At 46.1% G+C, this 25,445-nt stretch overlaps 1 protein-coding gene and 1 long non-coding RNA gene across 6 annotated transcripts in view; one reads left to right on the top strand and one right to left on the bottom strand.

Annotated features, from left to right (window-relative positions):
- LOC137533274 (uncharacterized) overlaps window positions 1-25,445 on the top strand; it is a 292,620-nt gene that overhangs the window by 169,240 nt on the left and 97,935 nt on the right. Inside the window, exon 5 of one of the 5 annotated variants that reach the window (XR_011024170.1) lies at window positions 21,791-21,812. The exons of 3 other annotated variants lie outside the window; for them this stretch is intronic. This is a non-coding gene — a long non-coding RNA (uncharacterized lncRNA). Of the gene's footprint in view, window positions 1-55; window positions 256-21,790; window positions 21,813-25,445 lie in introns of those variants that run through there. One more of the 5 variants, XR_011024171.1, reaches the window with a different exon arrangement.
- Window positions 1-25,445, bottom strand: part of KCNK13 (potassium two pore domain channel subfamily K member 13) — a 92,514-nt gene that overhangs the window by 9,464 nt on the left and 57,605 nt on the right. The window lies entirely within an intron of this gene.

Raw genomic sequence — 25,445 nt, 5'->3', positions numbered from 1 at the left:
AAGTGTCCAATCTATTAATTTCCAACCACTAATTACTGCGCTTGTCTAATTACAGCCTTCGGTGACGAGCCCCCAACGGATTCGTGATCTGAAGCGAATGTCGGGACGCTTGTTGTACAAAGGAAAATTAAGGCTACACTATTCTTCAAAGCCAACCAATTAATGGTGACACCGCCAACTATTAAATGTCACTCTGAGACCTTTCAGAAAGACAGTTTTTCAATCACGGAAATTAACGCCTAATGATGGGGGATTCAGCTGCCTGATCAGATTGGCTGTGAAAACGCAAATCAATTTCACCCTGACCTTTCAACCCCCACTGACTGACAATCTGATCTAAAGCGGACCCATACTGAAATATTGGAGAGACAATTGATCCTGGTAATTCTTACAACGCCAGGATTTGCAATAAAAATAAGAGAGACCAGGAGTCCAATGGTGCAGCATCTTAGGTACAGTGAGATGCGAAAATGTGGGCAACCTTGTTAATTGCCATGATTTTCCTGTATAAATCGTTGATTGTTACAATAAAAAATGTCAGTTAAGTATATCATATAGGAGACACACACAGTGATATTTGAGACGTGAAATAATGTTTATTGGCTTTACAGAAAGTGTGCAATAATTGTTTAAACAAAATTAATTAGATCAATATTTAGTAGATCCTCCTTTTGCAGAAATTACAGCCTCTAAACACTTCCTGTAGGTTCCAATGAGAGTCTGGATTCTGGTTGAAGGTATTTTGGACCATTCCTCTTTACAAAACATCTCTAGTTCATTCAGGTTTGATGGCTTCCGAGCATGGACAGCTCTCGTTAACTCACACCACAGATTTTCAATGATATTCAGGTCTGGGGACTGAGATGGCCATTCCAGAATGTTGTACTTGTTCCTCTGCATGAATGCCTTAGTGGATTTTGAGCAGTGTTTAGGGTCGTTGTCTTGTTGAAAGATCCAGCCCCGGCGCAGCTTCAGCTTTGTCACTGATTCCTGGATATCGGTCTCCAGAATCTGCTGATACCGAGTGGAATCCATCCGTCCCTCAACTTTGACAAGATTCCCAGTCCCTGCACTGGCCACACAGCCCAACAGCATGATGGAACCACCACCATATTTTACTGCAGGTAGCAGGTGTTTTTATTGGAATGCTGTGTTCTTTTTCCTCCATGCATAACACCCCTTGTTATGCCAAATAACTCAATTTTAGTTTCATCAGTCCACAGCACCTTATTCCAAAATGGAGCAGGCATGTGCAAATGTGCTTTAGTATACCTCAAGCGGCTCTGTTTGTGCTGTGGGCGGAGGAAAGGCTTCCTCTGCATCACTCTCGCATACAGCATGTCCCTGAGTAAAGTGTGCTGAATGGTTGAACGATGCACAATGACTCCATCTGCAGCAAGATGATGTTGTAGGTCTTTGGTGCTGGTCTGTGGGTTGACTCTGACTCATCTCACACTTCGTCGCTTCTGTTTACCTGAGATTTTACTTGGTCTGCCACTTCGAGCCTCAACTTGAACTGAGCCTGTGGTCTTCCTTTTCCTTAACCCCCTTGGCGGTATGAAAAATACCGCCAGGGGGCAGCGCAGCAGTTTTTTTTTTTATTTTATTTTTTTAAATCATGTAGCGAGCCTAGGGCTCACTACATGATAGCCGCTGCTCAGCGGCATCCCCCCAGCCCCGCCGATCGCCTCCGGCGATAGGCGATCAGGAAATCCCGTTCAAAGAACGGGATTTCCTGGAGGGCTTCCCCCGTCGCCATGGCGACGGGGCGGGATGACGTCACCGACGTCAGCGACGTCGGGACGTCATTGGGAGACCCGATCCACACCTTGTCGCTGCCTGGCACTGATTGGCCAGGCAGCGCAGGGGTCTGGGGGGGGGGGGGGCGCGCGCCGCACCGGATAGCGGCGATCGGGCGCGCGGCGGCGGCGATCGGGGTGCTGGCGCAGCTAGCAAAGTGCTAGCTGCGTCCAGCAAAAAAAAAAATTATGAAAATCGGCCCAGCAGGGCCTGAGCGGCACCCTCCGGCGGCTTACCCCGTGTCACACACGGGGTTACCGCTAAGGAGGTTAATATGTTCCTAACTATGGAAACATACAGCTACAATCTCTGAGACAGCTTTCTGTATCCTTTGCCTAAACCATGATAGTGAACAATCTTTGTCTTCAGGTCATTTGAAAGTTGTTTTGTTGTTGCTACTCTTTAGAGAAAATGAAAAGAGGAGAGAAACTTACAACTGACCCCCTTAAATTCTAGTTCTCATAATTGGATTCACCTATGTATGTAGGTCATGGGTCACTGAGCTTACCAAGCCAATTTGAGTTCCAATAACTAGTTCTAAAGGTTTTGGAATCAATAAAATGACAACAGTGCCCACATTTATGCACCTGCCTAATTTTGTTTAAACAATTATTGCACACTTTCTGTAAATCCAGTAAACTTCATTTCACTTCTCAAATATCACTGTGTGTGTCTCCTGTACGATATATTTAACTGACATTTTTTATCGTAACAACCAACGATTTATACAGGAAAATCATGAGGATTCACAAGTTTGCCCAAACTTTCGCATCCCACTGTATTTGGTCAGTTAAAGAGAAACCGTAACCAAGAACTGAACTTCATCCCAATCAGTAGCTGATACCCCCTTTCCCATGAGAAATCTTTTCCTTTTCACAAATGGATCATCAGGGGACTCTGTATGGCTGATATTGTGGTGAAACCCCTCCTACAGTGTGATGTCAGGATCATGGTTCTGACACCACACTGTGGGAGCCTTGTTGCATTGTGGGAAATAACAGCTGTTTCCAACTGCCAAAAAAGCAAGCAGCATCTCCTTTCACTGACATCACCTGCCAGCAGTAAAAATGTCACCATGTGATAAATGTCAGAATGTAAATCAGGGAGAGGAAAGATTTTACAATGGGCAAACACTGACTAAATCATTTATACATAATTATTGTAAAATTGAAGCACTTATTTTCATTGGAGTTCCTCTATAAGGTTACTGTAAAACTTAGTCCAATTTGGACGGCCCTAATAGCGTATAAATGTAAATATTTTATTAGTATAAAACGTAATAGAAAAGGTAAAATCACCTTAATATTTGAGACTGATGTAAATAAACCTAATCCCAAACCAAACGTGTGCTATGTGTGAGGGGCTTGGCTGATCCCCCACCTCTCCTAAAGTCAGTATAGAAAGGGGTGTAGCTACCCACACATAGACACGGTTTGTACAAATAATCACCCAAATTGTAGCTAACGGATGGTACATACAATAACTATCGTAAATGGTTTGTGTTTCCCACTTGGATTGGCAGAACAACTACATTGGCGTAAATAGCCCCCTGGTTCTGGTTGTATGCTAGTCAATGCAGGACCATCTCAATCCTGGTGTCTTCTGCTAGACTATAAACCAAACGATACAGTGGCTGACTACTGAAGCCATTGGAATTCAGAGGGTGCAAACTACAGTATACACAGTGACACGTAACAAACTTCAGCATGTTTCGCCCCGAAGGGCTTCATCAGGAAGTACAACATACAGAGTACCGTGAACAAATAATATGACATATCCCCCCCACCACATAGCACAACCACCCAACAGCATAACAGCTCAAGGGAGGGCTTAGTTAAGGTTAGAAAGCTTTGATACTCGCAAAGGTGGGTTGTAAGAACTTGTAACCACCTTCAGCACTTCCAGGTGAAACCGGCTTTCACTCGGTTTGTCCAGGCCTGCTGCGCTGGGGAGCTGGTTGGTCGCACTCTTGTGGGGATCTTTGGGGGAAAACTAAAAAAACTACAACCTCCCAATTGAGGTGTGTTACAACTTGAAAAAGCACTGGGTTGGAGGCGCCTTATATAAATCAAGTACTTAACCATTTACCGACAAGCTAGCATATTAAAACGTCATGCTTTCGCCTATTAACGGCAACATGACGTTTTAATACGCCGCACGATCCCGCCGCCGCTCCGCACGTGTGCGCGCCGCTACCGCCGCCGTTTTCGTTGGGATCCCGTGTTTAGTGATTGGGGAAGAGGACCGAGCAGTCCTCTACCCAATCGCAATGCCTGGAGTGAATGGACGTGACTGCGAACAGCGGCCACCTCCATTCACAAAACAGTAAACTGTTACAGTTAAAGAGTAACTGTCAGGCTGCAGAAGCTAATTTAAACCTCTATTCTCCTGTGTTAAACAGTTTAGAAGGAAGCCCAAAAGCCATTAGTGAAGATAAAAATCTCAGTTACCTTTGATGTGTGCTTATCTTAAAGGCTGTTATAGACCCATAAGGACGCAAGCCGCATACTAAACTGCAAAGCATTCTGGGGCCCTCGCCTCGGCTGCTAATGAGACGTTCCAGGAGCTTCTAATCAGTCCAGCGCGTAGCACTGATAAATCTCAGCGGGCAGAGTACACTGCAGGAGTCAGCTATTGTTCCTAGCCACATGGCTCATTAATATTCACTGCACACTGTGTTGTTCAAGTAGGAGCTTATCTGTGATCAGGAAGCAGGCAGGACATGACGACACATTTGACAGAAAAACATGGAGCCTGCCATGAGCTGTCAGGAGCATCAATCTCTGCATATACTATATAAAAATTCTGTGAAATCCAAACGTGGACAGTGAAATGCATATGTAATGTAAGTACAGCCAATCTTTAGCTACTGATATATGTGTTTATTTTCTCTGAGACCTTATACCTAACAGCTCCTCTTTAAATAAAGTGTAAAAAAAAAAAAGTGATCACTTCCTATAACCGGAGTGTTCACTAGCGCCATCTTGTGGCCAAAAAGTATATTACAAACACATACATATACAGGTACATACACATTATTAATAAAATTAATAAAATTACACTTCCAACCCCCCCCCTTCAAAAAAGAGAAACACTTAAAAAAATAAGCTAAAAATAAATCAATACATAGTTGCCTTAGGGACTCAGCTTTTTTAATCTATATTTTATTAGGGAAAATTAAGTTTAATTTATTACATAGGGGCTTGTAATTTGGGCCAGAACAAAAAAAAACAAAAAAATAACACCTATACTTCAAAATAATATATTGTCGCCGTACATTGTGATAGAGACATAATTTAAACTGTTTAATAATCGGGACAACTGGGTAAATAAAATGTGTTGGTTTTACCCAAGGGAGAATGTGTAATTTTAAACTATAATGGCTGAAAACTGAAAAGAAATTATTTTTTTTCCATTATTTTTTGTATTTTTCCCATTAAAACGCATTTAGATTAAAAAAATTCTTAGCAAAATGTACTACCCACAGAAAGCCTAATTGGTGGCCAAAAAAATGAGGTATAGATCATTTTCTTGTGATAAGTAGTAATAAAGTTATTAGGGAACACAAGGGAGGAGCACTGACAGGTGAAAATTGCTCTGGTCCGTTAGGGTAAAAACCCTTGGGGGTGAACTGGTTAAAAACTGTTTAAAAAGTAGAGGCAGTGTTGGGCTTACCTCTCCTGAAGAAAGAAAACCAGTGTTGACCAGAACAACAGTTTTTATTCAAACACGTTTAAAATTGACTATGCGTTTCATGGGGTTTCACCCACTTCTTCAGGTCAATCAACGTTGCTAACAAGTATGAGTGCCTCATACTAAAATACTGACTCTGTCCCTATCCCATCCCCTTCTGCCCAACTGCCTCATGGGTATAAATTCCCTAGCATGAGCCTAGATTCCAATAAACGATCTGATAGCCTAATAATGAGGGAGCCCGAAAATTACCTCTTTGCATCAGAGGAGGTTCTGCTACAATCCTTTTTTTATTTAATTTCTTTTATCTCGGCGACATGCTGTGATGCAGCCCAGAAATAGAAGATTTTGTGAAGATTTTGTTTTGTCACATGAATCCAGGTCATGCTGTAGCCAAAGTAAAAGAAAAAGTAGGTTGCTACTTATGTAGTATCCCAGCAACCAATTTTAAGCAATACAAAAGTTTGCCTTCTTAAAACAGAAGGTATTTGTTATAAATCAGATTGGAGTGAGCATATGATTTCTCCCACGGTGCATCACTGCTGAATATGCAAATTATCCTTTATTGTCCCTGTAAGCTAGCCACACCTCCAGAACTGCTGGAATGCAATGATGTGTTAGCTTGTTAATTGTACAGAGCCATAATAATCCAACATGCTTACAGGCAGGGGTGCCGCCATCATACAAGCAAGCCAAGCCCCCGTTTGGGGCCTCACCTCGCTCTGCTGCTGACGGCGGGCAGCGAGCGTGCGGGCACCGGGTGGAGCGGCGGGAGAGAGAAGTTTCAGCTTACCTTCCTCGATCCTGGCAGCTATCTATCTACTTCCTGTCCCGGCGTCTGTCACTATGGTAACAGCGCCCCCTGTGATGACGTACCGCATGTCATCACAGGGGGAGCTCTCTCGCACTCTCACATGCAAATGTTCAAACAAATGCATTCACAGATTCACTCATCCAGGCACAACTGTTATCCCTACAGCTAAATTAAAAGCCAGGGTTTTAGTTCACAGAAGAATGCATTTTTATGCTTAGTCACCTATACTGCGTAGAAGTACCCAGGTAAACATAGGTGTCCTAACTCTGGCCCTGTAACATGCATAGTGCAGACATGCAAACACATTCATTGCATCAAACCTATCAATGGATTAGGAGCACACATCCTGACGTCCTCTCCTGGGACAGACAGTGCATCTTACCAATCGCACAAGGGAGCTAACGTAATGTGTCCATGTGCACCATGCGCATACACCAGCATAGTGTATGTTTACTCTAATCTATACTGGGGGCATATACCTATCTAACCTGTACTGAGGGCATATACCTATTTAACCTATACTGGGGGACATATACCTATCTGCCAGTAACAATTGGGCCCCTAATGGTGGGGGACGATGGGAGGCAGGATCATTTGTTTAGGGACCCCCATTAAAACTAGACCTGGGCCTGCTTGCATGGTCACTCACTGTCCTGCAGAGGTGCATTATGGGGGAACCTTCTTGCTCACGTGAAGCTGAAAACTTGTAAAAACTTTGTGGTTTAGGTAGGGAAAATGTACTTGGCTTAACGAGAGGACACACAGAGATGTGACAATGACAACGAGAACATCTGCAGCACACTTTCTGACACTGTCTGTCTCGCAGCAAATGACAGCGTGTCTAATGTGCGGAAAATGTGCAGATCATCATTTTATTGCCACATCTTATGTCTGCCCGGGAATAACCTGACTGAGAGGCTGCGGATAGAAAGTTGGAGAAACTTAGTTGGTTTAAAGTGGAACTCAAAGCAAATAGGAGACAAATACGCTTTTCTTATTATTAATATGCCTTTATTATGATTACTATTTAAAAAATTGCTTTGGTTCCCATCGCTCCACCACGGCGGCTTCCCTCTGTGAATCCCTCCACTGGCTTCCTGTCCAGTCCAGAATCAGATTCAAGATACTGTGTCTGACCTACAAATCTGTCCACAAAACCTGCCCAACCTACATTTCCAATCTTACTCAGAGGTACACACCTAGCCGCTCACTCCGCTCTTCCAATGAACTTTGCCTGACCGCCCCCGCATCACCCAATCCCATGCATGCCAGGGATGGATGTAGCCAGTAATAGGTGACCGCAGTATAGCTAGCTAGGGATAGGTGTAGCCAGTAATAGGTGGCTGCAGTATAGGTAGCTTGGGATAGGTGTAGCCAGTTAAAGGTGGCAGCAGTATAGATAGTACTAATTGGCCGCAGTATAGGTAGCCAGGAATAGGTGTAGCCAGTAATATGTGGCCGCAGTAAAAGGTAGCCAGGGATGGGTGTAGCCAGTAATAGGTGGCCGCAGTATAGGTAGCTAGGGATAGGTGTAGCCAGTAATAGGTGGCCGCAGTATAGGTAGCCAGGGATAAGTGTAGCCAGTAATAGGTGGCTGCAGTATAGGTAGCTTGGGATAGGTGTAGCCAGTAATAGGTGGCCGAAGTATAGATAGCCAGGAATAGGTGCAGCCAGTACTAATTGGCCGCAGTATAGGTAGCCAGGAATAGGTGTAGCCAGTAATATGTGGCCGCAGTATAGGTAGCCAGGGATGGGTGTAGCCAGTAATAGGTGGCCTCAGTATAGGTAGCCAGGGATAGGTGTAGCAAGTAATAGGTGGCCGCAGTATAGGTAGCCAGGGATAGGTGTAGCAAGTAATAGGTGGCCGCAGTATAGGTAGCCAGGGATAGGTGTAGTCAGTAACAGGTGGCTGCAGTTTAGGTAGCCAGGGATGGATGTAGCCAGTAATAGGTGGCCGCAGTATAGGTAGCCAGGAATAGGTGTAGCCAGTAATACGTGGCCGCAGTATAGGTAGCCAGGGATGGGTGTAGCCAGTAATAGGTGGCCGCAGTATAGGTAGCCAGGGATAGGTGTAGTCAGTAACAGGTGGCTGCAGTTTAGGTAGCCAGGGATGGATGTAGCCAGTAATAGGTGGCCGCAGTATAGGTAGCCAGGAATAGGTGTAGCCAGTAATACGTGGCCGCAGTATAGGTAGCCAGGGATGGGTGTAGCCAGTAATAGGTGGCCTCAGTATAGGTAGCCAGGGATAGGTGTAGCAAGTAATAGGTGGCCTCAGTATAGGTAGCCAGGGATAGGTGTAGCAAGTAATAGGTGGCCGCAGTATAGGTAGCCAGGGATAGGTGTAGCAAGTAATAGGTGGCCGCAGTATAGGTAGCCAGGGATAGGTGTAGTCAGTAACAGGTGGCTGCAGTTTAGGTAGCCAGGGATGGATGTAGCCAGTAATAGGTGGCCGCAGTATAGGTAGCCAGGAATAGGTGTAGCCAGTAATACGTGGCCGCAGTATAGGTAGCCAGGGATGGGTGTAGCCAGTAATAGGTGGCCGCAGTATAGGTAGCCAGGGATAGTTGTGGGCAGTAATAGGTGGCTGCAGTATAGGTAGGCATGAGTAGGTAATAATAATAATAATAATAATAATCTGAACATTTGTATAGCGCTTTTCTCCTGTCGGACTCAAAGCGCTCAAGAGCTTCAGCCACTGGGACGCGCTCAAGAGGCCACCCTGCAGTGTTAGGGAGTCTTGCCTTGAACTCCTTACTGAATAGATACTTGACCTAGCCAGGATTTGAACCCTGGTCTCCCATGTCAAAGGCAGAGCCCTTACCCAGTACACTATCCGGCCAGTGATAGGTGGCCGCAGTATAGGTAGCCAGGGATGGGTGTAGCCAGTAATAGGTGGCTGCAGTATAGGTAGGCATGAGTAGGTGTAGCCAGTGATAGGTGGCCGCAGTATAGGTAGCCAGGGATGGGTGTAGCCAGTAATAGGTGGCCACAGTATAGGTAGCCAGGGATAGGTGTAGCCAGTAATAGGTGGCTGCAGTATAGGTAGCCAGGGATAGGTGCAGCCAGTATGGTTAGCCAGGAATAGATGTCCGTAATAGATGTAGTATAGATAACTAGGTGGAGGGACGCAGCGGCATAGTTATACACATACTCTCTTTGCTGGAATCTATTAAAGTGAACCTTAAGTCAACCAAAAAAAAATGAGTTTTACTCACCTGGGGCTTCCAATAGCCCCCTGCAGCTGTCCGGTGCCCTCGCCGTCTCCCTCCGATCCTCCTGTCCCCGCCGGCAGCCACTTCCGGTTTCGCTGTCAGGAGCCGACAGGCTGGGAACGCGAGTGATTCTTCGCGTTCCCAGCCACAATATCGCCCTCTATGCTGCTATATGCTTGCAAGCTTGCAGAGAGAGAGCCAGGCCCGTTTATTGGGCCGTGCAGCCCATGCGGCCGCCCTGAGCGCTGAGGGAGGGGGTGGGGGGGCGCTGTAATGGAGGAGGGAGTCAGTCACGTGGGGAGGGCAGTCCGACCTCTCCCTCCTTTCCTCTCTCCGGGCTGCCCTCCGTGCTCTCCCCTCCAACTGCAGAGTTAGCGCAGGGAAGCGCTGTAAATAGTAACTCACCTTCCAGATTCCAATTACGATTGGAATCTGGGAGGTGAGTTACTGAATGTAGTCAGAGGGGGGAGCACGGAGGGCGGCCCAGAGAGAGGAAGGGAGGGAGAGGTCAGGCTGCACTCGCCGCGGCTGACTCCCCCCTCCATTATGGGGGGGGGGGGGGCACTTACCTACACTGGGGGGCAGCTACCTATCTAACCTATACTGGGGGGCATCTACCTAATCTAACCTATACTGGGGGGCACCTACCTAATCTAACCTATACTGGGGGCAGCTACCTATCTAACCTATACTGGGGGCAGCTACCTATCTAACCCATACTGGGGGCAGCTACCTATCTAACCTATACTGGGGGCACCTATCTATCTAACCTATACTGTGGGCACCTACTTATCTAACCTGTATTGGGGGCACCTACCTACCTAGCTAGCCAATACTGGTGGCAACTATACTGGCTACCTATATTGGAGGCACCTACCTAACTAACCTATACTGGGGGCACCTACCTATCTAACCTATGATAAGGGCAACTATTATGGCTACCTATATTAGAGGCACCCACCTAGCTAACCTGTACTGGGGGCACCTGCCTATCTAACTTATACTGGGGGCAACTATACCGGCTACTTATACTGGAGGCACCTACCTGGCTAACCTATACTGGGGGCAACTATACTGGGGCACCTATGCCTGGCTACCTATACTGGGGAGACCTATATCTGGCTACCTATACTGGGGTACCTATGCCTGGCTACCTATACTGGGGGGACCTATAGCTGGCTACCTATACTGAGTGCAACTAGACCTGGCTAACCTATACTGCAGGCACCTACACCTGGCTCGCCCTGGGTGCATTTTAGCCTAGAAACTGCCCTGGAGAGAGCCCTGCCCTTGTAAGCTTACAATCTAAAGGAATGGGGAGGGGGGGGGAGGATAAGAGGTGGATTAGTATACAATAACCATACCTAGAGGCTGTAGGAGGTGGAATCCGCACAATGTCGGTGGAATCAAAATGGTTTATTTAATCAAAAACACATAAGCTAAAACCATCGCCACATGCTGACATGTTTCGGGCGCTATACGCCCTTAATCATAGCCTATGGGCTATGATTAAGGGCGTATAGCGCCCGAAACATGTCAGCATGTGGCGATGGTTTTAGCTTGTTATGTGTTTTTGATTAAATAAAGCATTTTGATTCCACCGACATTGTGCGGATTCCACCTTCTACAGTATTGGATTTGAGGTTCTAGCAGCCTGTTTTCCTGCACTGCCGGTGGCTGGAGGTTTTGAGCGGAGTTCCACCTGTATTGCATACCTAGAGGCAGTGTGTTTTTCGGATATCTAGTAGGAGTGCAACTTGGCCTTAGGACAAAGAGTGAAAGGCCTAAATGCTTGTCAGGAAAAGTGAGTTTTGAGAGAGCGTTTAAAGATATCAAAGGTTGGAGAGTGACTGATGTGTTGTGAAAGAGCATTCCAGAGGAGGGGTGAAGCACGTGAGAAATATTGTATATGTGAATGCGAGGAGGTACTTCTAGAGGAGGACAAAAGCAGGTCATGTGTAGAACTGAGATTGCGATTGTAGGAACTGCGCTGATTGTTTTGTACGTATCACCCATTTAAGTTGTGGACATCCAAATCTACTAGTATTTATTTAAATCAAAAGGTACCAATAAGCTCTTCTACTGAAAAAAAAACCCGCTAAGTACTTTTTTCTTTTCCACAGTTTGCTCTGACACGGGATTCAGGGAATCAACCTACATTTGATATTTTCTCTTCCACCTTTAACAAGAACAGCAGAACTCTACTGTATAGAAACCTACTCACAGATATCCTCATATTAGCTAATGACATACCCTATAAAACACAGTTCTGACATTACATGGAGTATTCTGCGGAGATTGCATGAAGAAGGCGTATAACTTCCATGACATGTCTCCAGCCACATTCTCCGTACGCTTGCGCCGATTCCGCCGTGACATGGACGAGCGTCCTCTACTGTAGTAATTAGAACCTCAATGTGTATCACTTTCTCCCTGTTGAGTTCAGAGCTGCCAGATGAGAAACATAAGAACATAATTAGGGAATTCTCGCTCCAGTCCCTGGTGACTCTGAGCACGGGAACACGCGGTACGCTTGGACGCCTCGCCATTTATACAAGGCCGCAGGGAGATGGCAGTATGTCAAAGACACATGGTTTACACAGCACAATCCACGGAGGATTACTCAAAACTGCCAGTGGGGGGGGGGGGGGGGCGAATGGTATAAATTGTCTCCAGAGTCTGCAAAAGTTTATTATTTCTAAGTGTTCCTTTGAAATAGGGAGGGGAGGAGGGAGAGTGGTAGGGCAGGGGGGGATGTGGAGGGGGACTGAGGAGAGGAGGGGGAAGGACATGGGAATGTGGAGGGGGAAGGAGGAGAGGAGGGGAGGAGGAAGGAAAGGGCAGGGAAACGTAGAAAGGGAAGAAGAAGAGGAGGGGGGAAGGGCATGAGAAAGTGGAGAGGGAGGAGGTGAGGAGGGAGGAGGAGAATGGCATGGGAAAGTGGAGGGAAGGAGGCAAAGAGGGAGAGTGGTGGGGCAGGGGAAATGTGGAGGGTGAAGGAAAATAGAGGAGGCAGAGGAAAGTGAAGGGGGAAAGAGAAGAGGAGGGGAAGGGCAGAGAAACATTGAGGGGGAAGTAGAAGGGTGGGGCAGAGGAATGTGGAGAGGAAAGGAGGGGAGGGGGAAATGAACGCAGGGCCGGATTTAAGCCAAGGCCACATACGCCATGGCCTAGGGCACCACAGGATCAAGGGCGGGTGGGCAGCAGACTATATTGGAGGGAGGGGGTCATCAGGCTATCTATTTCGGATGGGGGAGGGAGGGTCATCTGGCTTCTTATACTAGAGGGAAGGGGTCATCAGGCTACCTATACTGAAGGGAGGGGGTCATCAGGCTATTTAAACCCTAGGGGAGGGGAAGGGTTATCTGGCTACCTATACTGGAGGTGGGTGGGGGAAGGGTCCTCTGGCTGCCTGTACTAGAGGGAAGGGTTAGCGGATTGCTGCCTATACTGGAGGGAGGGGAAAGAGTCATGTGGCTACCTATACTGAAGGGGGGCGGCTTCTGACAGTGGCCTTGAGCGGTAAAGAATACAAATCCGGCCCTGGATGAACATGGAAGGGGTAAGGAGGCAAGGAGGGAGCGGGAGAGGAGCAGGACATTTTGGAACAGGAAGCCGGTGGTGGTGGTGGGGGGGGGGGGGGTGTTTCAGAGGAATGTGGAGGAGGAAGGAGGCAACCCTTTGAGCTTACAGAAACCAAGACACCAGTGCTGGGTCCCTTCCCCCTCATCTGCCCACAATCACCCTGGCATCTTCCAGCAGGGGAGCCGGAGGTTACACTTTGCCCAATTGCCCCTTTACTCCTTTGTTAGATGCTCCCAGGGACTTTAACTCCAAACAGTTGAACATAGTGAAGACCATTTTTATTGGATTACTAAAACCAGTAAAGTACTTTCTGGAGGTGTAGGTAAACAAGTGTATATCAGCATGAACAAGATTGTGTATCCCCAGATATACCGCTCTCTCAGTGCCCTCCTGCCACCTCGAGTCCCTCTCCTCCCTTTCCTACTCCAGAACACAGACTGCGTGTTGATGTGGGCTTCAACCTACGCATTTCATCACAAGTAATGAGACTCCCCATGAGGTTCCCTGGGATGGATGTAACAGTGATATTCCACACTCCCCAAAAATCTGCTACAAATGTATTGATGCTCCCCAAACTGTCTTGAAATATAATCTTTAAAAAATAACATTTCCATGTCATCAGTAGCTGTATGTATATAGGAAGTTCTCAGCATCATCTAAGATCCACGGGCACCCCGTGAGGGAGAGAACTCAACCGTTTGGTGTGACCACTATTAGATTGGTCAAAAATCACCTTGGGCTCTGTATGGTCTTCTTTAGCCCTTAGTGTATCCTTGCAGTAACAGGTTCAAATAGCCTTCTCAGTGGATAGCGGTACCTCCTAAAAGGACGCTCATATACCGTAATTCCGTTAAAATAAACCAAAACTTTATTCCTAAAATGAACTCACATGCAGCTCCTTTCATGACAGGGTTAGAGTTTGCAGGCTCTCCCCCGTTTCCTCCCAGGCAGGCTTGCAAAGTGGCCACGCCCTCGTTCCCCCGTCAATCACTGCTGTATTTCCTGGATCGTCCGTTAGGCTCCATCCAACATGTTTCGTCATGCTTCTCAGGGGTCTGGAGCCTTGATGGTTGTCCAGCCTTTATGGCTCCCTCCCCCCTGAATCCTCACTCCCTCCATGACACGCTGCACGAGTGGCAGCTGCATCATTCCAAGTACGCCCTCCAGGTGGTGGATCTTCAATGATGCCGAGCACTTCCTATACACATACAGTTACTGGATTGGTTTACCTGCAACCAGCATAGAAACTTCTTTATGTTGGACACTGTTTATGTCATATATGTTACTTTTTGCGGACTTGATATCACAGTCTAGTTTGATTATTTATGAGCCAGCTGTGAATTTCCAAAGTCCACTGTGGGTCCAAACTGAACATATTTTCTACACTGAAAACAATACAGCAATCCCAGTTATCTCCTCTTCCTGCGCCATCACTCATCAGTAATCACTGCACAAAGCAGGAGGTCTCATCAGTTACTGTCCACACCTACACTAATCGATGCCTCACAGTATCATGGAAACTTCCCAGCCTGACAGATTGTGTTGGATCATGGTGGTGGGGCCGGGGGATGGTGTGCTCAGAATCCAGGCGTGCAGCTTGAATTACTGTCTGCCATTAATCACGGCAATTTGAAGAGTTGAACTAAAAAGGATTGCTTATTTCTTAACAAAGGTGAAATTCTGCTATAATGGCGCTGAAGCGATTACCGCGTAAGCTCGGGGCCCGGTGACTGGTATTCGGGAACAGAACGTACGGCTGACAACAAAGCCGGTATTCCGGGGCAAGAATAAGCGGGATGTGAAGAATGGGGACATTATAAGAGAGGATAATTTCCTCCTGATCACTCCCAGCGTGAAAGCGAGATTAAGGGAAGATCTGATAATAGAGGCGCAATTGGAGTTTAGATGAGCAATCAGCACTATTTCCCCGGATAGCGCGCTCTACATCTACGAGCGAGCTGACACTTAAAGGGAACCCATCAGTGCTCTGAATACATGAATAACTAAATCGTGCTCTTGGACTTTTCCATACGCCGAGAGGAGGGAGGAGGGGTAGGCCAGCATAGCCGCTGAAAGCCACTTTTTCAGAAGTACGTTCTGCTGCGTATGTAGTCATCATCTCCTAAAAACTTTCCTAAGAAGAAAACCCCAACCATAACAGTTTACAACAGAGGCAGCAGACAAGGGTAAAATCATAAAAAATTATAATAGGGAGGTCAAATGGCAAGATAGATTAAACCCTACTCATGATGCAAAGCAATGGGAGGCTATCTTCTCAGGTATGTCAACCTCATCAAGAAATACACTAACTAAGGAGTGCAATTATAAGATTTTTTATGACTGGTACAGGACTCCTGCACAATTGGCCAAGTGGGGGTTACTCTCATCTGACTCATGCTTCCGAGGATGTACATCCACAGCTGACCAAGTCCAGTGTTGGTGGACATGCCCTCTAGTAGTAGATTTTTGGGAAATGTGTTATTCGCTCATATCTGAAGTGCTTGCTAGGCAAGTCCAACCGGACCCGTGGACTGCTCTGTTCCACAAGCCTCATCCTCAACTTTCCAAACCCCAAAACAGACTTTTGGGACAAATTTGTAATGCTGCAAAAGCTCTGCTTGCTAAGACCTGGAACTGATATACAGAATACAATACATATGCCTTAGAGAAAATTACTTCAACAATTCGAGAGACTACTCCTCAGTTCGACTTGATATGGGACCCTTGGACCACTTGGGGAGATGCGAATATTTCCCAATAATTCTCATTCTCTATTATACAGATCTGCATTTAGGTTATTATATGTGTACTGTATTTGGCATTAATTCTGCTGTCATTTTTTGGCTAATGTTTCCCAGGCGTGATTGTTGTTGTTATACACTTGATGTTGCTTCAGGTACAAAATTTGTTCTCTTTTTCTTTTTTGTTCTCTGTGAAAAATGAAAATAAAATAAAAAAGATAATTGAAAAAAAATTATAATAGGGAGGCAGTGGTGGGCTTACCTCACCCAAGTAGACTCGGCAGTCTGAATTTACTGAAAATTAATTACATGGGAAGAAACCAGCCATGGGGTCTGTCAGTCGGCACAATATCAATTGCTGTCACCATCGCACACACAAACGAGTCCTTTTGAGCAAGATTTTCCCAGCATTCCAGATCGATCGTTTCGATGTGGACGCAAATCAGTCGAAACAAATGATCTAGTTGCCATGTTGGGGTATCAGCCTCTGCCAGATTTGATTACTATGATCAAATCGGCCAGATATCGATGTCGCAAATCGAGTAATGAATGGGTATTACTCGAGTCTTCTCTCTGCATACCAGGAAATCGAAATAAGGACTGTGATAAACTTCCTGTCACTGAGAGCAGGGGACTCTGGCCTTCCCTGTCAGCACAAGTGAGGAATATAGAAGTATCCATGCCAACTTCTAATTCAAATATATGACTTGCTATTGTGCTGATGCTCGGCTGCTTTCTGCTGATGCTGACAGGTTAGCCCAGGGTCAGTGTGCTGTCCTGCATGTTCCTGGCCTGTTGATCAGGGCCTTGGGCAGCAGCAGGCTAAGGGGCGGCTGGACATGGAAGAGGGATTTCCATATATGGAAGAAGAGGCTGCAAATTTAGTACAAAGGTGGCAAATAAGGAGCAACACATGGAAATAGGGAGCTGCTGTCCTAGGGACCTGTATAGAACTGGAGGAGGCTGCTGACTATGAATGGTAGATATGGAAGAGGGGGCTGCACAAGGAATAGGAGGGGGGGCGCTGCACATGGAGAAGAAGCTGCAAGAAAGTTGGCCTAGGGGCGGGAAAAGCATAAATCCAGCCTCGGTGTTGTTGATAAATTTTGCACAGAAATTTGGTTTCTCAAAGTAAGTCTAGAAAACCAGGAGAATAACTGCAATTAAGGCAGAACAAACTTAAAATAATTGCTGCTTAATTAGCACATTAATAGCACTTGCCACATCATCGTTATGCTATTTTTGTCTCCTTTATTACAATATGCTAATCAGCAGTGCCAATTTAGGTGTTAAAATTACCATTCATCCCTTTCTTAATGCAACTAACAGCTGTTGTTAAAGGACTTACGAGGCCAATAATAGAGAAAAAAAATCAAAAAAAGTTAGCTACCTGCGGTAGCTTGTAAGGCACGGAGGACGCCGTCCGCGCCCTCCGTGCCGTTCCGCCGTGTCCCCGCCGCTCAATAGCCCCCCGAACGGTCCCCGACCGCGCGGCCCGGGTCGGGCTCTCCAGACTGTACAAAGATAGCGGCTGGAGCTGCCCGCGGCTGCGCAGTTCGCATAGCCGCGAGTGAGGCTGCGCAGTTCTAAGGCCAACCCCCCGATCCACGCTACAGGAAACAGCCTGTTACGTGGATCGGGGGGTTGGCCTTAGAGCTGCGCAGCCGCACTCGTGGCTATGCGGACTGCGCAGCCGCGGCCAGCTCCGCCCGCCATCTTTGTACAGTCTGGAGAGCCCGACCCGGGCCGCGTGGTCGGGGACCGTTTGGGGGGGCTATTGAGCGGCGGGGACCCGGCGGAACGGCACTGAGGGCGCGGACGGCGTCCTCCGTGCCTTACAAGCTGACGCAGGTAGCTAACTTTTTTTTATTTTTTTTCTCTATTATTGGCCTCGTAAGTCCTTTAAAGAATTCCATAAAACACAGGCCTCCTTTCCACTAACTGTTGATAGGCAGTGAAATGCCTCTCAAACTCTCTCAACTGCTCACTGCTGCCTGGTAACAGGTTGTTGCTGCATGATAACTGCTTACTTCTGCCTGGTAATTGCTTGCTGAGCACACAGCTCAACAGTCCATGGAAAGGAGGCCTTAGTTTGCTAAGCATAGCTCTGCGGTGCCCCCTACTGTAGGTGTCACTCTAGGTATCTGCCTGGTTTGCCTATGCCTAAAAACAGCCCTGGCTTTCAGGGCTCATTCACACTAGAGGCACTTTTTTTAAGCAATGGCGATTTTTTAAAATCGCCCAGAAAGCGCTTACACCATTATTCTCTATGAGACAGTTCACATCTGAGAGATTTGTTTCCGATCCGCTCAGATAAGCGGTGCATGGGCCATTTTTGAGGCGATTTTGCCTCAAAGGAAGGTATAGGAAAAATGCAAACGCTCGCAAAATTGCTTTGTGCAGCGACTGCACTTGCGTTTTTAAGAATAAATACATTGGGCTCGATTCACAAAGCGGTGATAACCCAGTTAAAGACTTTAGGCGTGATAACCATTTTTATCATGCCTAAACTCAGTTTAGGCATGATAAGTTTAGGCATGCTAAGTTTAGGCATGATAAGTTTAGGTGTGATAAGTTTAGGCATGATAAGTTTAGATAAGGTTATTACGCGCGCAAAGTCCCGCACGCAAAGCAGCGCCATTAAACTCTATGTGAAGTGCACCAGACTTTGCTAGCGCAAAACTTTTGATCAGCTGTGCACTGCGGTGCTAACCCAGTTGGTGCTTAAACTTATCACGCCTAAACTTATCACACCTAAACTTATCATGCCTAAACTTATCACACCTAAACTTATCATGCCTAAACTTATCACACCTAAACTTATCACACCTAAACTTATCACACCTAAACTTATCATGCCTAAACAGAGTTTAGGCGTGATAAAGAGCTTTTCACCACGGTGCTAACTGTTAGCACTGCTTTGTGAATCAGGCCCCTTGTATTTATTCTGTTCCTGATCAAAGAGTTCACTTCCTGACTCAGAATCAGTAAGAAGAATCAGAAATACAGATTGCTTCAAAAAACGCCAAACGGGGACGGAACGGACCGCAATTTGAACAAGGCCTGAGTCAGATCTGATTTTCCAAATGTGCCAGAGGACTTAGAATATTCCTCCTTGAACCCACAACAGGCTGTAGGCTGTTCGGTAAATAAAGCCAAGTAATGATCGCACAGCACCCAAACATTTTCACCCTCAGTATAGGTAGGTAGGTAGCCAGGTGTAGGTTAGCCAGGTATAGTTGCCCCCAGTATAGGTAGCCAGTGTAGTTGCCCAAGTATAGGTAACTAGTATAGTTGCCCCCAGTGTAGGTAGCCAATATTGTTGCCCCCTGTATAGGTAGCCAGTATAGTTACTGTATAAAAAAATGTTTTTATTTCAAGCTGTCTCTCACTGTTTCTTGGCTGTTTAAGTGCTTCAGAAAACAGGACTGTATTCCACCCAAGTTGGATGGAATAGCTCAGAGAAGCTCTTTTGCATAGATAACTGAAGTTTTTTTTAACTCTTCCTGTACTGGAAAACAATATGGAACTTTTTTATTTTCTACTAATGCTCTATTTCTTAGCTGCACTACACATACAATTCATTCAATTCATTATATCATACATTTATTTTTGCCTTAGACTTGCCTTAAAGATGTATTGAATATGTTGAAAAGATCATATTCTGATCACCTTATCAAGCCTCTTATAAATACTCCAATTAGAAAATGTTGATGGTAGTTCAGAGGAATTATTGCCAGAAAAGGATGAGCCGTCCGTCATTAATGTGTGTTTGTATAAAAGGTCTCCCTTCGCTCGTCACCGTGGCAGCTAATCATTTGAAGATCGTGTCTGGCTATTTTACACGGTAATTATGCTGTTATAAAATGATTAACGCCTGTTCCCAACTAAATCCAGAATTATTCAAGGTACACCTTCTAACAATTATGAAGACCATAAGTGAATATATGACTTTTTCTCCCCCCGAAATGCGGAGAAAAAGTCACTGTGGCTTATATGCCAAATACAGGGAGTCCCAGACTTTCCGATTGCCCACCGATACGAACCGCTGTCCCGTAGCGATGTTGGGACCTCCCCCCGGTCTTCTCTGCTCCCTATGCATAAAGACAATTAGAGCATGCATGTCAAACACCGGCTCTGGCCCTCAGAGCCATTAAATTTGGCCCCCAAGTGGTTTCCCCACTTCGCATTATGTTTAGCCCACTCTAGACCACCAGGGAAGCTATATTGGAGGTGAAGCCCCAGATCACCAGGGAAGCCATATGGGGGAGGTTGGGAAAAGCACTAAACACTAGGGAACTGTATAGGGGAGAGATAAGGATCACTAGACACCAGGGAAATGTATAGGGGTTGGAGGGGGGCCATTAGACATCATGGAACTTAATAAGGTGGCCAATAGACATGGAGGTTGGCCCACAACTAGGTCCAAGTGTTCAATTTCGGCCCACTTTGTATTTGACACCCCTGATTTAGAGGCAGCATGGCTCACCTTATCCACAGCTAACCCACAGATGTTACCCCTATGTCTGCTTCCATGAAAGCAGGGAGTAGACACTCTGCAGATTTATTGCAGGATTTGTAGGTTGTAGGAAAAAAGGGCACCGGCTGAGGGTGGACGAAAAGGGTGCCGCCATAGACTCTAATGCAATTATTATTAATACGGCAAAAAAATCAGAAAAAAGGGCGCGCAATAAATATTGTTAACAACATTAGAACATTACAGGTAGTCCCTGACTTACAAACGAAATATTTTCAAATTGGACTTGTAGTTTTTGAGAAAATCGATTTTTAAAAAATTCTAAGAAAAAATGGCTTTTACACTTGTGTAAGCAGGTACAGAGGGCAGAGGTGACACATAAGGGGACACTGGAGGCACAGGGGGGCACAGAGGAGGTACAGAGGGCAGAGGTGACACAGAGGGGGACACTGTGACTGGAGGCACAGGGGGGCACAGAGGAGGTACAGGGGACAGAGATTGCACAATGTTCTGACTTAAGAACAGATTCAGGTTAACCTACAGTCCCTATCTGGTTCGTTAACTGGGCAATAGCTGTACAGTTTTTGAAGTATGTTATTGTTTTAGAAGCTTGCAACGTTATAGTTTTTATCATATTATTTTGTTTGTATTTACAGATTTACTTTATCAATGTGTATGACAGATTTAATATTCCATGTCAGAACAGAACAATCCAGTAAACGCAGCTTCTAAAAACATATCACCGTCTCATCTCTGCTCTCCTTCACTGCGAGTCCAGACCTGCCGAGACGCACGATTCATTCTCACGGTAACTCGTTCTCTTCTTCCAGCAGTGCTCTCCACCGCACCGCTGCGCCAACTCTCTCCTTCAGACTCAGGGGACAGATAAAACTATAACTGCCCACCGGGGAGAAACTCTAAAGCCTGAAACATGCCCAACAAAACTTTACTGGCCACGTTGTTGAAAAGACTTGTCATTTTCACACACCGATATTGCAACCAACCAACTCACTTAAAGAGACACTGAAGCGAAAAAAAAATTATGATATTATGATTTGTATGTGTAGTACAGCTAAGAAATAAAACATTAAGATCAGATACATCAGTCTAATTGTTTCCAGTACAAGAAGAGTTAAGAAACTCCAGTTGTTATCTCTATGCAAACAAGCCATTAACTCTCCGACTAAGTTTAGTCGTGGAGAGGGCTGTTATCTGACTTTTATTATCTCAACTGTTTTCTTTTTCTCTGCTAGAGGAGAGGTCATTACTTCACAGACTGCTCTGAAAGACTCATTTTGAATGCTGAATGTTGTGTAATCTGCACATATTATAGAATGATGCAATGTTAGAAAAAACACTATATACCTGAAAATAAAAATATGAGAATATTTTCTTTGCTGCTAATCTTCTAGTAATTATTCATAGTACACAACCAATTCACTATATCATATTTTTTTTTTCGCTTCAGTGTCTCTTTAAATGCTGTGCGGGTAAGTGGAAACGACATTATCTACTTTTCGTTTTAGGACGCTATGTCCTAATTAGTGATCAGGTCAATACAAGTGCCTAGAATGCACCGATCTCTCGCACGAGAGCCTTTCATTGTGCTAGAGATCGTTGCATTCTGGGCACTTGTATCGAGGAAGCAGGCAAGGGCCAGTGAAACGTGTTGTCTTAACGTGCATAATAAAAATATATTTTTTCCATTTTACTTGGTTTATTCTTCTGAGAAGGTAAGACATACACTTCTCATTTATACCTCAGTTAAAGTTAAGGGCAGGGACAACCCATCCCCCCAGTAATTCCTCTTTCTGAGTATTTTATCAAATAAACATCCATATAAACATGTACCAGTGTTGGTGGTGTCTTCAAAATACATATCAACTATATATATTTGAGCCATGAGAGGTAAGTAGAAGGTCACTAGCCTTGATGGCCTCAGGGGTACCTCCTCTAAATTACCACTACTTATCAATAGTTCACTTATCCGGTGAGGGGGGTTCTGGATGCAAGAGCCTGGCTCGCCACGGGGTATGACTGCCTCCAAGGACAGTGGCAGGTGGGGAGTTTAGCTGTGGCGTGGTACCTGACAGATATCCTAAGGAAGGATAGAAGTCTCCCATGGAGCAGAAGGGCAAAAGCTTGATCTTCAGTATATTCTAAATTTTGCTTACCTGAAGTGAATAAAAAAGTTAGATACAGTCGGATGCGAAAGTTTGGGCAACCTTGTTAATTTTCATGATTTTCCTGTATAAATCGTTGGTTGTTACAATAAAAAATGTCAGTGAAATATATCACATAGGAGACACACACAGTGATATTTGAGAAGTGAAATGAAGTTTATTGGATTTACAGAAAGTGCGCAATAATTGTTTCAACAAAATTAGGCAGGTGCATAAATTTGGGCACCACAAAAAAGAAATGAAATCAATATTTAGTAGATCCTCCTTTACCCGAAATTACAGCCTCTAAACGCCTACTGTAGGTTCCAATGAGAGTCTGGATTCTGGTTGAAGGTATTTTGGACCATTCCTCTTTACAAAACATCTCTAGTTCATTGAGGTTTGATGGCTTCTGAGCATGGACAGCTCTCTTTAACTCTCACACCACAGATTTTCAATTATTTTCAGGTCTGGAGACTGTGATGGCCATTCCAGAACGTTGCACTTGTTCCTCTGCATGAATGCCTTAGTAGATTTTGAGGAGTGTTTAGGGTCGTTGTCTTGTTGAAAGATCCAGCTCTGGCTAGCTTCAGCTTTGTCACTGATTCCTTGAGATTGGTCTCCAGAATCTGCTGCTACTGAGTGGAATCCATGCATCTCTCAATTTTGACAAGATTCTCTGTCCCTGCACTGGCCACACAGCCCCACAGCATAATGGATCCACCAGCATATTTTACTGTAAGTAACAGGTGTTTTTCTTGGAATGCTGTGTTTTTCCTCCATGCATAACACCCCTTGTTATGCCCAAATAACTCAATTTTAGTTTCATCAGTCCACAGCACCTTATTCCAAAATGAAGCTGGCTTGTCCTAATGTGCTTTAGCATACCTCAAGCGGCTCGGTTTGTGCTGTGGGTGGAGAAGAGGCTTCCTCTGCATCACTCTCGCATACAGCATCTCCTTGTGTAAAGTGCACCGAATGGTTAAACGATGCACAGTGACCCCATCTGCAGCAAGATGATGTTGTGGGTCTTTGGTGCTGGTCTGTGGGTTGACGCTGACTGTTCTCACCATTCGTCGCTTCTGTTTATTCGAGATTCTTCTTGGTCTGCCACTTCAAGCCTTAACTTGAACTGAGCCTGTGGTATTCCATTTCCTCAGTATGTTCCTAACTGTGGAAACAGACAGCTGAAATCTCCGAGACAGCTTTCTGTATCCTTCCCCTAAACCATGATGGTGAACAATCTTTGTCTTCAGGTCATTTGAGAGTTGTTTTGAGAGCCCCATGTTACTACTCTTTAGAGAAACTTAAAAGAGGAGGGAAACTTGCAATTGACCCCCTTAAATACTCTTTCTCATAATTGGATTCACCTGTGTATGTAGGTAAGGGGTCACTCAGCTTACCAAGTCAATTTGAGTTCCAATAATTAGTTCTAAAGGTTTTATAATCAATAACATTACAACAGTGCCCACATTTATGCACCTGCCTAATTTTATTAAAACAATTATTGCGCACTTTCTGTAAATCCAATAAACTTAATTTCACTTCTCGAATATCACTGTGTGTGTCTCCTATATGCAGGCCCGTTTCTAGGGCCGTGCGGCCCGTGCCGTCGCCCGGGGCGCTGTTGGGAGGTGGGCGCTGAAATGGAGGGGGGAGCCGGAGCCGCTGGGAGGGCAGCCCGACCTCTCCCTCCCTCTCCTGGGCCGCCCTCCGTGCTCCCCCCTCAGATGCAGAGCGCAGCAGCAGCAGCAGCCAGGGAGGAAGTGCTGTAAACAACATACCTCCCTGCGTTCCAAGCGCTGCTCTCTCGCCGCCGGTCTCTTCCTCTCTGCCTATAAGATGATGCACACGCTGGTTCCTGTTAGCCAGAACCAGCGTGTGCATCATCGTATAGGCGGCAGAGAGGAAGAGACCGGCGGCGAGAGAGCAGCGCTTGGAACGCAGGGAGGTATGTTGTTTACAGCACTTCCTCCCTGGCTGCTGCTGCTGCTGCTGCGCTCTGCATCTGAGATCTGAGGGGGGAGCACGGAGGGCGGCCCGGGAGAGGGAGGGCTGCCCTCCCTCCGGCTTCCCCCTCCATTATGGGGGACAGCTACCTATCTAACCTACCCTGGGGGGCACCTACCTAATCTAATCTATGCTGGGGGGCACCTACCTAATCTAACCTACGCTGGGGGGCACCTACCTATCTAACTTATACTGGGGGGCACCTACCTAATCTAACCTACCCTGGGGGGCACCTACCTAATCTAACCTACCCTGGGGGGCACCAACCTAATCTAACCTACGCTGGGGCGCACCTACCTAATCTAACCTACGCTGGGGGGCACCTACCTAATCTAACCTACCCTGGGGGGCACCTACCTAATCTAACCTACCCTGGGGGGCACCTACCTAATCTAACCTACGCTGGGGGGCACCTACCTAATCTAACCTACGCTGGGGGGCACCTACCTATCTAACCTATACTGGGGGGCACCTACCTAATCTAACCTACCCTGGGGGGCACCTACCTAATCTAACCTACCCTGGGGGGCACCAACCTAATCTAACCTATACTGGGGGGCACCAACCTAATCTAACCTACGCTGGGGGGCACCTACCTAATCTAACCTACGCTGGGGGGCACCTACCTAATCTAACCTACGCTGGGGGGCACCTACCTATCTAACCTATACTGGGGGGCACCTACCTAATCTAACTTACCCTGGGGGGCACCTACCTAATCTAACCTACGCTGGGGGGCACCAACCTAATCTAACCTATACTGGGGGGCAGCTACCTAATCTAACCTATACTGGGGGGCACCTACCTATCTAACCTACACTGGGGGGCACCTACCTAATCTAACCTACACTGGGGGGCACCTACCTAATCTAACCTACACTGGGGGGCACCTACCTAATCTAACCTACACTGGGGGGCACCTACTTAATCTAACCTACACTGGGGGGCACC

This window comes from Hyperolius riggenbachi, chromosome 9 (assembly GCF_040937935.1).
Source record: "Hyperolius riggenbachi isolate aHypRig1 chromosome 9, aHypRig1.pri, whole genome shotgun sequence".
Classification (NCBI taxonomy): Eukaryota; Metazoa; Chordata; class Amphibia; order Anura; family Hyperoliidae; genus Hyperolius; species Hyperolius riggenbachi.
Note: the sequence above shows the minus strand (reverse complement) of the source record. Positions and strands in the feature narration are given on the sequence as shown.